The following is an 11,535-nucleotide window of genomic DNA, read 5'->3' as shown; positions in this document are numbered from 1 at the left end:
CTGGAGACTGCACCTTTGCTGGTAAAACTTGCTCCATCTGATCTCCGTGGGATTATTATGCCGGCTGTGAAGCACACTCCTGCTGCTAAAGTTACGTCTGCATTTGGAATGCTTTACCAGTGCAGTCTGCTGGTAGCACACTCATCACATGGACTAAGCCTTGTCCTTTGTTTGTTTTGAAGGTGTTAATAATATGCGGTAATGAGCATTAATGAGCACTTGTGTAATGAAGCAAGACAACAAAGTGTGGGAGGAGAAAAAAAGCCGACATTTGACCAGTCTACATTTGGGAGTTAAGAGAAATGCCCCAATAACAACTCTCAGCTCTATCAGTTGGCCACCTCCAGGTGTTGCAGCCCCTCTGATGTGCCAGTTAACACAGCTCTGTGGAAACTGCGGACAAGAGGGATGTTGTCGGTATTTTATGGCAGTTCTAAAAATCAACAAATAGTAATTCTTAAGGTTGACAGTATTTTAATTGCCAAACCTTGCATGCATCAAGTGACAAGTGCTCTGGCAGAGGACGAGCATGAGCTGGCACATGAGTGTATGTCTATTGCAGTAAACAGCTACATTTTATTTGGCAACTGCACTCTGGCTTTATGCCTCCCATTCAAGAAGCAAACTGCTGGGAACTGAGTGTTCCGCATGTTTGAGGTTGAACCTTTAGTGCGGTTTATTTGATTCCCCCCCCCCCCAGCACAGCACTCACCAGCTCTCAGCTACTGGAAGGAAGTGATGCATAGACATGATGCAGTGGGGGATGCCATCAGTATTCAAGCTTTCTCCACATTTAGTATGAATTCGGGATGGTGTGTACCCCTGGTGCTGTGGTTTAGCAGCTGGGTTCGTGCTTCCCCTGGCTGAATGTCTGGGACGGGTATGGCGCTGTCACATAGTCCTGTGGGATGCGGGGAGGTAGAGCCTGTTTGCATGGGGCCTGTGTCTGTATTTCTGGGCACATGGGAAAATGGAGTAAATTAACATGGGAAAACAAAGGATACACTGCATCTTTGGAGAGGCTGACTCACTGAATAAGAGGAAATGCAGGAAATAATCGACTTGTAGAACATAAATTAAAAAAATAAGATGCAATGGACAGAGGGAGTTTCCTGAAAGTCCTGAAGGGTCTCCTGTGTCATGCATTTACAAAAGCCGGGGGTATATGAAGAAAACACAAGAAGCAACCGATGAGTCAAAATGGCAGTGTCGGCTGGGGAGGGAACACAATGCTCTGGTGCTTGCTGGATTTAATGGGCAGTGACTCAGGGCTAGTGCATACTTCTGCTTTGACACACCATGACCCTTGGCTTTTCATCTTCAAATCCCAGTCAGGCAAATCCATCTGGCCTCCTGTGAGCAGATGAACAGAGCGATGTGGTTCACAGTGTAAAAATATTGCAGGCGAACCCTTAGCACTAATTCAGGACAGGTTGGAGGCAAGTGGTGCTGTACCACATTCAAATGAAATTGCCTGCTTTTGGTCAAAATCACTAATGTCTCTCCATTAACGTCTGGAGTACAACTGGAAATGCTGGAGGTGGCTGTGTTGTGGTGTTGCTATTTGTGAGCTGGGGTAGAGGGTGCTGTTGCTGTGAAGAGTGACTTGATGGTAAAATGCAATGCTAAAAGGAAATTATGGAGCTGCTCTGTCATAATTTATGATGACTGTGGTGTGTGTGTGAGGCTGGTTGCCTGGAAGCTCCCCGTGTCACTACGTGTGGTTAAATTGGTAGAGTTGTGAATGCTACGACAGTAACCGGTAAGACAATCCTCAGTAACTGTGAGTTGCTGCCAGAGCCTGGGCAAGTAGCTGAGACCGAGGAGCCCTGCTCAACTCCCAGAGTCCACCAGCATGAGTTTTTGGTTAGCAGGGCCAGTGATGGAGAGGGCAAAGGAGGTCTCTAAAGGTGATGGCTGGTAAACTGCGCATCAGGGAGATGTTTGGTGTGATGTCTCTGAAGGGTGCAGATGGCTTTGTTTGGGTTTGCTACTGAAAGGTGTAGAGCTGGCTGCAACATCAACAAAACTCAGCCCAGGGTGAGCTCTGCAGAATTGAATTCCGCAGCAGGAGCTGAGGAGGGTCTGGAGAAGGAGAGATGGCAGAGAGAGGGGCGGGAGAGTCCTCCCATAGCTACCTTCACTTTGGTAACTGTGTTATGGCAGGGTGTGGGCAGGCAGATAGGGAAGGTCCTTGCTCTAGGACATGGGACAGCACGGAGTGGAGATACCTCTGCCAGAAGTGTGGAAACGGCAATGCCTGACTGCTGCTAAGGTCACAGCTTCCACCGCCTACACCTCAAATCAAGACAGCAGGGCTTTAGATAAGAGAGATGTCAGCACCCCTTTTGTTTAAAGATCGTTTTGTCTTCCATGTGTGGTTTAAGTTTAAACAATGCTTCTTATAGATACCAACCTTAGAGTTATTGCTTGTCACAGGCACCCAAAGACGTTGAACCAGACCTGTCAGACATGATCAGGAAGAACAAGGGCTGCCTCCACAAGGCACTGTGGCCCAAGGACCATTCAGGGGTCTTGTCCACTTAGTGGGGTTACTGTAGTGTGCATGAGGCATGTATCCCATGCTAGCTAATGCACAGTTTCCCTTAGGATGAACTCACGATGCCTTTGTGCTGGGTAGTTCATTCCCGTTTCAAAGGGCAGACAGCTCCTCACAGTTAGTTTGCACTTGGGAGGGGAGTCAAGACCCACATCTCTGCCTTGGTATCTAAGCATCCTATAAGGACAGGCAGACATCTGCAGAGGGTAGTTCAGCATGTCTAACCTAGCAGCCTGCGTCCTTCCTCCCAGACCATCTGCTTCTGCACCACTTACACAAGGAGCCAAAGCATTAAAGTCAGAGATGCAAGCATCTCCTTGGCTCTTGGTGTTTCCATGGAGTAGAGTGTTCACCTTGAATTCACATCCTCACTTTTGTGTATTAACCTTCTAGCTTCAGGAGACTTTTGCAGTACAGGGAAATGGTACCATCTCAGCCGACAAAGGGCACAGACACAGGAACATGGCTTCTCAGCGATGGGGCATGTCACATACTGCCCAAGCTGTCTGCCCAAGCCCAGGGACAATGGTGGTATTCAGAGCTGGCTGAGGACTCTATTAATCAGCTGGGGAAATAATTTAACATATAGAATCACATTTTGTTTCATTTCCTGAAAGACTGTAAAAAGAGCAGATACTGTGATTAAAGGCTCCCTCTTCTGTTTCTAGCTGCTATTGCATATTTTCTTTGACATAAAAATGTGAAAGACTTAATCCAGGTTTCCCTGTGCTGTGCAAATAGTTTTGTAATTCCCCATTTCAAAACACACTTATATATCTGATGTTAGAGAAAAAGAAGGACTTAACAGATGATATTAAATATCCCAGCTAAGCCTGGGATCGGGGAAGCAGATTGCTAAGGAGAGATAATGGGGCTTCTGGAGAGTATCTTTTGAAGCAGGATATTCTCACGATATCTTCCAGTGTTCTTCATTTTTCTAGGATCTAAATCACCGTTAAAACGAAGTCTTCCAAGCATAATCTTATCTGAACAAGAAGAGGTGTTGTCGTTTATCATCTCCTTTAATCCCGAGGTTTCTGAAATAGAAATCTTAGAAGAATAGAAACATGCAGAAGTTTATTGTCAGTGATAGCTGATTTTTTTCATTATTTTCGCAGTGTCTGAGGCCATATGAAGTTTGCCACTGTAGAAATGTTGATTGACCTGCATATGTCTGGCTGTAACTTAATGCATGTTTACCGTGGCCATTGTAGCCACAAATAGCTTTGTGCTGGTGAGGGTGGTGACGCAGGCGGCTTCATAATAGTGGACTCAAATAAGAAATAAATGTATTTCTTAAGTAAGGAGTGAATCTTCTCCACCCTTTGAGTAAAGGCAGAGTCACATTTGTACCAATTTTTGACCAGCCTTTCATCTTCCTCAGTGAGGAATTGTAATACTCTTGAAAGATGCTGCAAGTGCACTTCTGTTTGGTATCAAAGGCAGGACCAAGGCTGGGACGCAGCTCTTGAGCTGCAACCCCTCATGTCAGGTGAATCAGGAACAGCTGAAAGTATGGGACCTCTCCCATCAGTGGGGCTGCATCATTAGAGAAGATGGCAAGAGCATTTGCCTTTCATTTTATCACAAACTTCTCTTGGCAGTGAACTGAAGTATGAACAATGGTGAATGCCTGGACCCAGTACCCTGACAAAAAAATCAAGATGCGTTGTCATATCATCACTTAGGAGCTTTCCATGGGTCAGCAACATCTGTAATTTTGGTTCTTGGAAAGTAATTGTTCATTTGCTCTGCAAATGGCATAATTTTAATTAGGTAACCCTTGAATAAAAGACATCAATGCCTGTTATATGTGTTGTTTCAATGACCACTAGTAGACACAACATACACATGTAATTAATAAAGGTACCATAATTAGAGGGCTGTACAGTTAAGGCAGCAATCGCTACGGATATGATACTGGTTTTTGCCATACTTCTGCCACAGTATGACTCCAAGGAGTCTTAACAGCTTCAGGTGTTTGAGATTGCTTCTTTCTATCTGAAAACAAGGATACTTAACTCTTTTTAACCAAAATGAACATATTTAAATACGCAACTCAACACAACAGAAACAAGATGGTAGCATGCACTTGCTCCTGAGAACCTGCCAGCCTTTTGTATCTGCCAGTTACCCCCAGAAATAGAAATTCTGTAGAAAAAGAGAGTAGGGATGGATGGTGATATCATCATGCTTTTTAGTTCAGAGATGGCAGTGCTTTGTATTATCAAAAGTACATTTGAAATCTCAATAAATACCAGTCTCAGCATTTGTGCCAGTGTATTGTACTGCTTTCTCTGGAAATACCAGAGGGACGATGAACTTTTAAACAACCTTTAAACAATGGCAAAAGAGCTAGTTTGGAAAAGACTTTCTGTAAAGGTAAAATCTGATTTCACTCTAAAATCACTGTGAAAACAGCAGAAAAATACTTGCAGAGGAAATAAAAACTTAAATTAAAAACTGTTGCACATTATATCAGTCACTGACATTCTTTTCACAGCTCAGGGTCTTTGGTCAAGTATCTGAAAAGCAAATAACAGAAATGCATATAGTTCTGATTATGAAGGAATTTCTTTTCAGAGATATGTGCCTCTTAGAAGGTACAATTTAAATGTTATTAAACTCTTAGGCATAATGAATGTAGAAATATCACTGGAATCAGAGAGTTTGAATGCAACCCGTGCTACATTCTGTGGCTGAGAAAGGTTTAAACAGTGTTATGCAGCTCTTGGAAGCAAAGAGAGGACCCACTGATCAAAGGTGGAATATTGCTCGGCATGGCAGGGAGGAGATGAGAAGGAAGCTCTGTGAATGTAACACCAGCTCTTTCAAGGCTTTGTTATAGGGGTACTTGGAAAACAGAGTAAAAGCAATAAAACATTACTCATTTTAGAGGACAACAGAGCAGTAAATTTCTAAGTGGATTTGTGCACAATCACTCTGTTTTCCACAGCAGACATGATGACTATTTTTAGTGGCACATAGACAAAGTAGATAATTGCTTTGTAGGCTTCCTTCTGTCAAAACTCTTACTCACCCATTTTAACCCACTTGGGTGATTTAATTCTAGTTTATTTCCAAATTTTGATAACGTATTTTAACCATGATGTGTGTTGGTTGAGTAATAGTTCTGCAGTCACTTGTGTCTACTGCTTCTCTTTGAACATAGAATCATGGAATGGTTGAGGTTGGAAGGGACCTTAAAGATCATCGAGTTCCAACCCCTCTGCCATGGGCAAGGACACCATTCCACTAGACCAGGTTGCTCAAAGCCCCATCCAGCCTGGCCTTGAACACCTCCAGGGATGGGGCATACACAACTTCCCTGGGACAACTTCTACTGGGAGTAGTAGTATTTTTGTGTTGGAAAAGACCATGAGTAATTACTTCTTACTCGCCTTCTCCATGCCACTCTTGAACGTATGGACTTCTTTCATATCGCAAGTTATGTCCTTCTGCAGACTGAGATGCCTTGTGTATTTAGCTGTTTCTAACACATACCTGTTTCTTTGTTGCTCTTCTCCTTATCTCTTCTAATCCTGCCATACTGTTTGTAAGATGAAGGTAGGAGGACCACCATGATACTAAAGAAGTGTGGTTCTCTTGGACTTATTTAGTAGTATAAAAACACTTCTGTTTTTGTTTTGTTTTGTTTTCTGTTTTTTTCCTAATCCTGTTTGTTTTCAGATACTTAATGGCCCAGCATTTTTGCTTGCAGTAACTCCAAGATCTCATTCATGAATCCTAATTGTCAACTCAAAGCTTATACCTGTACACAAAAAACTGATTTTTCCCATGTCACTTTGTGTTTGTCTATGCTGAATTTATCTGACACTATATCACTCAGTTCCATGAGGTCCTTCTGCATTCTTCACAGCTGGACTTTAACTTCCTTTCTCTGTATAGCTTTATATCAACAAAAAATCTTTATCCCTTAATTATTCATTGCCTTTCTCAGATCAACAGTGAATATATTGAATACAGCTGGCCCCAGGACAGATTCCTGTAGGACCCCATTGATGGTGTCAGTTCGCTTGTAAAACCCAATAATTTATTCTTTATTTCCTATCTTTCAGTTAGCCATTTACTGTGAGAGTCTTTTTCTTATATCCCATGGCAGCCTAGTTTCTTTAAGAGTGAGGAATGCTTTCTGGGAACAAGGTGGATAGTAACCAGGGAGGTCACCCATCATGGATTCCTTCAGGGAACGCCAGTATGTTTATGTTATGACTCCTCTTTACTTTTCTCCAGTGTACGGTGTTTAATCATGTTTCTACCCTTCTGGTTTTCAAGCTGGTCTCTACATCTTTACCCAATGCGGACAGTAGACTTAATATTCAGCAGCTCTCTGGATGCTGCCTGGCACCTCTCCACTTGGCATTGTACCTACTAGCTTTCTGTGCTGTGGTCCTAAGACAGATTTCAGCCAGTGGGTCTCCCATCGTTCATCCATCTCAAGTTCCACTAGAGCTCTGGGGTGAATACCATTCAGTCCTGGCTTGTTGAGGCTTGTTTTGAGGATCTGCCCAACAACATCTGCTATCTACGGTTTCGTCTGAGACAAATCCTTCAGCATGTCCCTGTCTCTGTCCTGTGGGAATCTCCCCAAACTCCACCATAATGAAAACACATGCAGAATATTTATTTAGGTTTTCTGCTACGTCTTATCTTCTTTAAAGACTCCTTCGACCATCTACTGGCCCTCAATGCCCTCTTCAGGCTTCTTGATCCCATTGCATTTAGACAAGAATTCATGGCTATTTGCAGATTGCTCCTCTAACAGCTCTGGTACTCTGGTCTTTCCTTCCATGTACCCTCCAAACAGTGCCATTGGTCTTAAGTGCTTCTTAACTTTCTTTTTCCCACAGCAGGTGGTAAGTCTGGGATGCATTATTAAGGGCCATTAATACAACCTGAATTCAGCAAAGGGTGTGCCTAAATCCCATTATTTTAACGCTAACCTGTATTAAGCGCTTAAATTCTCTGCAGAGTTTATATCTGTAGGCTGTAACAAGCTGTGGGCAACGGGTATTTCTTCTCTCTGTAATTTTTAATGATATTACTTCTAATTTGCTTGTTGCTAATGCAGACACTTATGCAGAGCTTGCTGTAGTAATCCAGTGGTGAAACATGACGTGTGTCTTGGAGCAGTCTCCAAGGGAGTCAGTCTCCCTTGGGCCGTGCAGCTTTGATAGTCATTGCTACCATGAGATCTGGAAGCAGCAGTTCTTCCGTAGGACACTAAGGGGCAGCCGCAGACCAAAAGAAGTTTTCCTAATTTTTTTATATACATACAAACTAAGAGAAAACTTTATTTGCCTCATTTTTCTGTATTGATTTAACATCAACAGTGCCCAAGAATATTGAGTCAAGCCTGTCTGGAGTGGGTTTTTTCCATTGCATATTTTGGTAGGTATTTCTTTTGGCACTGGTGATAAGGAAGGTGAGTTTATTTGCCAGTTATTTCAAGACGGGCCCACTTGAGCACGTGGCTCACAGACAGAACAGAGGATGGAAAAGATGCAGTGAGCTCTGCATCTGGATCCTTGGTGGCCACCCACGCATCATGGCATGGCCAAGTGCATGCACAAGCATGTAGTTGTAGAGCCAGGGGCCTTTGCGGCTCAGAGGCACTCCTTGCCACCAGAGAGCTGGTTATGCCAGTTCTAGGAAACCCATTTCCAAAGTAATATCTGCTGTGTGGATAGCTGGAGACCAGGAAAGAGGAACTGAGGCAGGAATCACTCAACAGCTCATCCAGGACCAGGGAAAACCTGTGGACAGTTTTCCTACCGCTACAACCTGGTAGGTGACTCGGTCACTGTCCTGTGACACAGGATCACCCCCTGCAAGGAGGGGTCCCAATAGTTACGAAGCATAACCTGAACCTAGCTGCAAAACCCTTGTGGAAGGAACTGGACGTTGAAGTGAATTAGAACAAAGGCAGCTGCATGTTGATACGAGTTCAAATTGGGAAGAAACATGAATCGGTCAGAACTAGCATGTCTCAAAAGGGTGGATTTGCCCTATCGATTGGTGGATTTAACACAAAGGGAATTACTGTCTTTGGTTTGTTCAGAAAGTGATGTATTGCCAAATACTAGCTGTAAGGTGAGCTACCAAAGCCGCCTGGCGCGGGTGTGTTCTCCGGTTACTGCAGGGGAGAGCTGCTCTGTAACGGGACCCTCTGCTGCTACCTGAAGCAGAGCTGGCTCCGACTCTGCATCTACACCAGGGTATTTTACGCTGTTTTGGTATCCTTCCTTGGTGTAGATAGTCTGCATTATTGTAATAAATGGCTTGGCTTATACACAGCTGGATAGATAAATGCGCTTCAGAGGCTTACGAGGAAGAAAGCCAGAATATAGCAAGAATATCACTTCAAGACTCCAGTTTAGGGTTAATGAAGGCTTTCTAGGCTATTGTCCCGGTAACAATACATTCCTATACAGCCTGATGTTGCCTTCACCAGGCTAGTAATGGGTAATTACTCACAGAGGGAGGAAATGGTGGCTGATTTTCTGGGAGGAGAAGGGAGCAGCGGGTGGTAACCTAAGTCAGTGCCTCAGGTACAGACGGTGCTCCAATTTCTGTCCTAAACAAGTATCACAAGATAAATGATCGCTATGGGAATGAGCAGAGTTCAATGATCTGGACATTTCAATTAAAAAGTCATGTACATATTTGGAAAAGAAATGTACAGTCTTGTCCAAAACAGGACTCATCAGAGAGTGAGATCAGGATACACTTCAGGATACACTTCAGCTGGGCAGCCCTTGAAGTATAACCCATTAAAAAAAAATGCCTACAGAGTAAGCCACCAAATTGAGGTGGTAAAAGCTATTAGCAAGAACTTTAATAGCTCTTCACTATGCTGCTGCCTGTGGGATCATAGCAGTTAAAACAGTCTTCAAGATGTGAACCAGAACCTGTGGGGAAGGCAGACGTGCCTGATGCAAAGGGATAAATCTATCAACCACCCAGATGGGGAAACAAAATACAAACGAAAGTGCTAATAATCCTAAAAATGTAAAAATGCTCATTATAACTTAATAATGAATACTGGTTCAAATATAAGTCTCTTATAAGCTCTTTAGTCTGTATTAATAAGCTCTTTAGTCTGATCTAGGCTCTAATCTAATGTAAGCTTTTTAGTGTATAGCGTATCTGTCCTGAGACTTACAGTATTGTCTGTTGCTTCCCATCACACCTTTTGCCACTCTGAGGGTACAACATTGATTTAAAACATGTGCATCCCAAGAAAAGTGTGAGTTTGGGAAGAATAAATAATGACAGGATGTAGGTGGGAGGCTGACTTGCCTTTCCCAGCGCAGTAATTATTTGTGAGAAAATATTCCCCACGTGCATTCTGGCAAATGTTGAAAACCATATGACCTAAGTATGAGATCGTCCTACTTAAGATGAGCAGTATTTTACTGTGGCTTAGACTGTCACTTTATGGGCTGCTGTATATCCTATAAAGGCAGCCTGTGTTATGTTGTCTCAGGAAGCAACTAAGGAAAAATCCTGATGAAGAAGCCAAAGCTGCTCCTTCCCAGCAGTGGAGGAAGAAGGCTGCTGACCTATGTCAAGGGCTGACTGCCTTCATACGGGGCAGAACTCTGCTCAGTTTTTTGAGGAGCAGAGACCAGCAGTAAGATTTTCTTCCTGTGATCTGACTGCCCCATGTCCATGTAGGAGGGGCAGAGTGGTCCCATAGAGCCTCCCAGCTGGGTGTACCTCTACATAACCCCACCTAAAATTAAAGGAAGCAGTCATAGCTGGTTGGGTCCTTTCTCAGGTTTACAGGGCAAGGAGCAACTTCTGCCTCTCTCAGCAGCCTCTGGTGAAATCAGATGGCTGTTCTGTAAGCCTAGCATATATTATTGCTTAAGCAAAGATGGCAGAATTCGGCCCTGTAGAGTATTTGTGCCGTGCCAGGTGAAAAATGAGTTCTTCTACTTTTGACAGCAATTGATTTTGCAGTACACACTTTAATATTGAAATACTCATTAGGAGCAGAGCACAGCTGGAGCAATGTGCAAGGGGCAAGCATGTAACACGATGGGGACACTAAAACATGGAACTAGTTTGGGCGAGTCAGGGGACAGGCTGTTTTCAAGTGTACTTTTGAGTTTGAGTGAGGAGCCAAGACTATTTGAAGGGAATTTATGAAGTCAACAAAGTCAAACTCTTTGTGATAGCGGTAGGTGGTGCAAAAATAGCCAATGATCACAACTTCAACTTGGGATGCTCAGACTGGATATTAGGGTAAACATTTTCCCCCAGAGAGATAGTGCAGCACCAAAGCAGGTTACCCAAGAACCTGGCTTACAGATAGAGCTCAGAGGGTTGTGGTTAGTGGTGCAGAGTCTAGTTGGAGGTTAGTAACAAGTGGTGTCCCTCAGGGGTCAGTACTGGGCCCAGTCTTGTTCAACATATTCATCAATGATCTGGATGAAGGGATAGAGTGTACCATCAGCAAGTTTGCTGATGACACAAAACCGGGAGGAGTGGCTGACACGCCAGAAGGCTGTGCCACCATACAGCGAGACCTGGACAGGCTGGAGAGTTGGGCAGAGAGAAACCTGATGAAATTCAACAAGGGCAAGTGTAGGGTACTGCATCTGGGGAGGAATAACCCCATGCACCAGTACAGGTTGGGGGCTGACCTCCTGGAGAGCAGCTCTGTGGAGAGGGACCTGGGAGTCCTGGTGGACAACAGGATGACCATGAGCCAGCAATGTGCCCTGGCGGCCAAGAAGGCGAATGGCATCCTGGGGTGCATCAAGAAGAGTGTGGCCAGCAGGTCGAGGGAGGTCATCCTCCCCCTCTACTCTGCCCTGGTGAGGCCGCATCTGGAGTACTACATCCAGTTCTGGGCTCCCCAGTTCAAGAAGGACAGGGAACTGCTGGAGAGGGTCCAGCAACGGGCAACGAAGATGACTAGGGGATTGTAATATCTCTCCTAT

This window comes from Charadrius vociferus, unplaced genomic scaffold (genome assembly GCF_000708025.1).
Source record: "Charadrius vociferus isolate BGI_N301 unplaced genomic scaffold, ASM70802v2 scaffold183, whole genome shotgun sequence".
NCBI classification, from domain to species: Eukaryota; Metazoa; Chordata; class Aves; order Charadriiformes; family Charadriidae; genus Charadrius; species Charadrius vociferus.
This window is presented reverse-complemented; position numbering follows the sequence as displayed.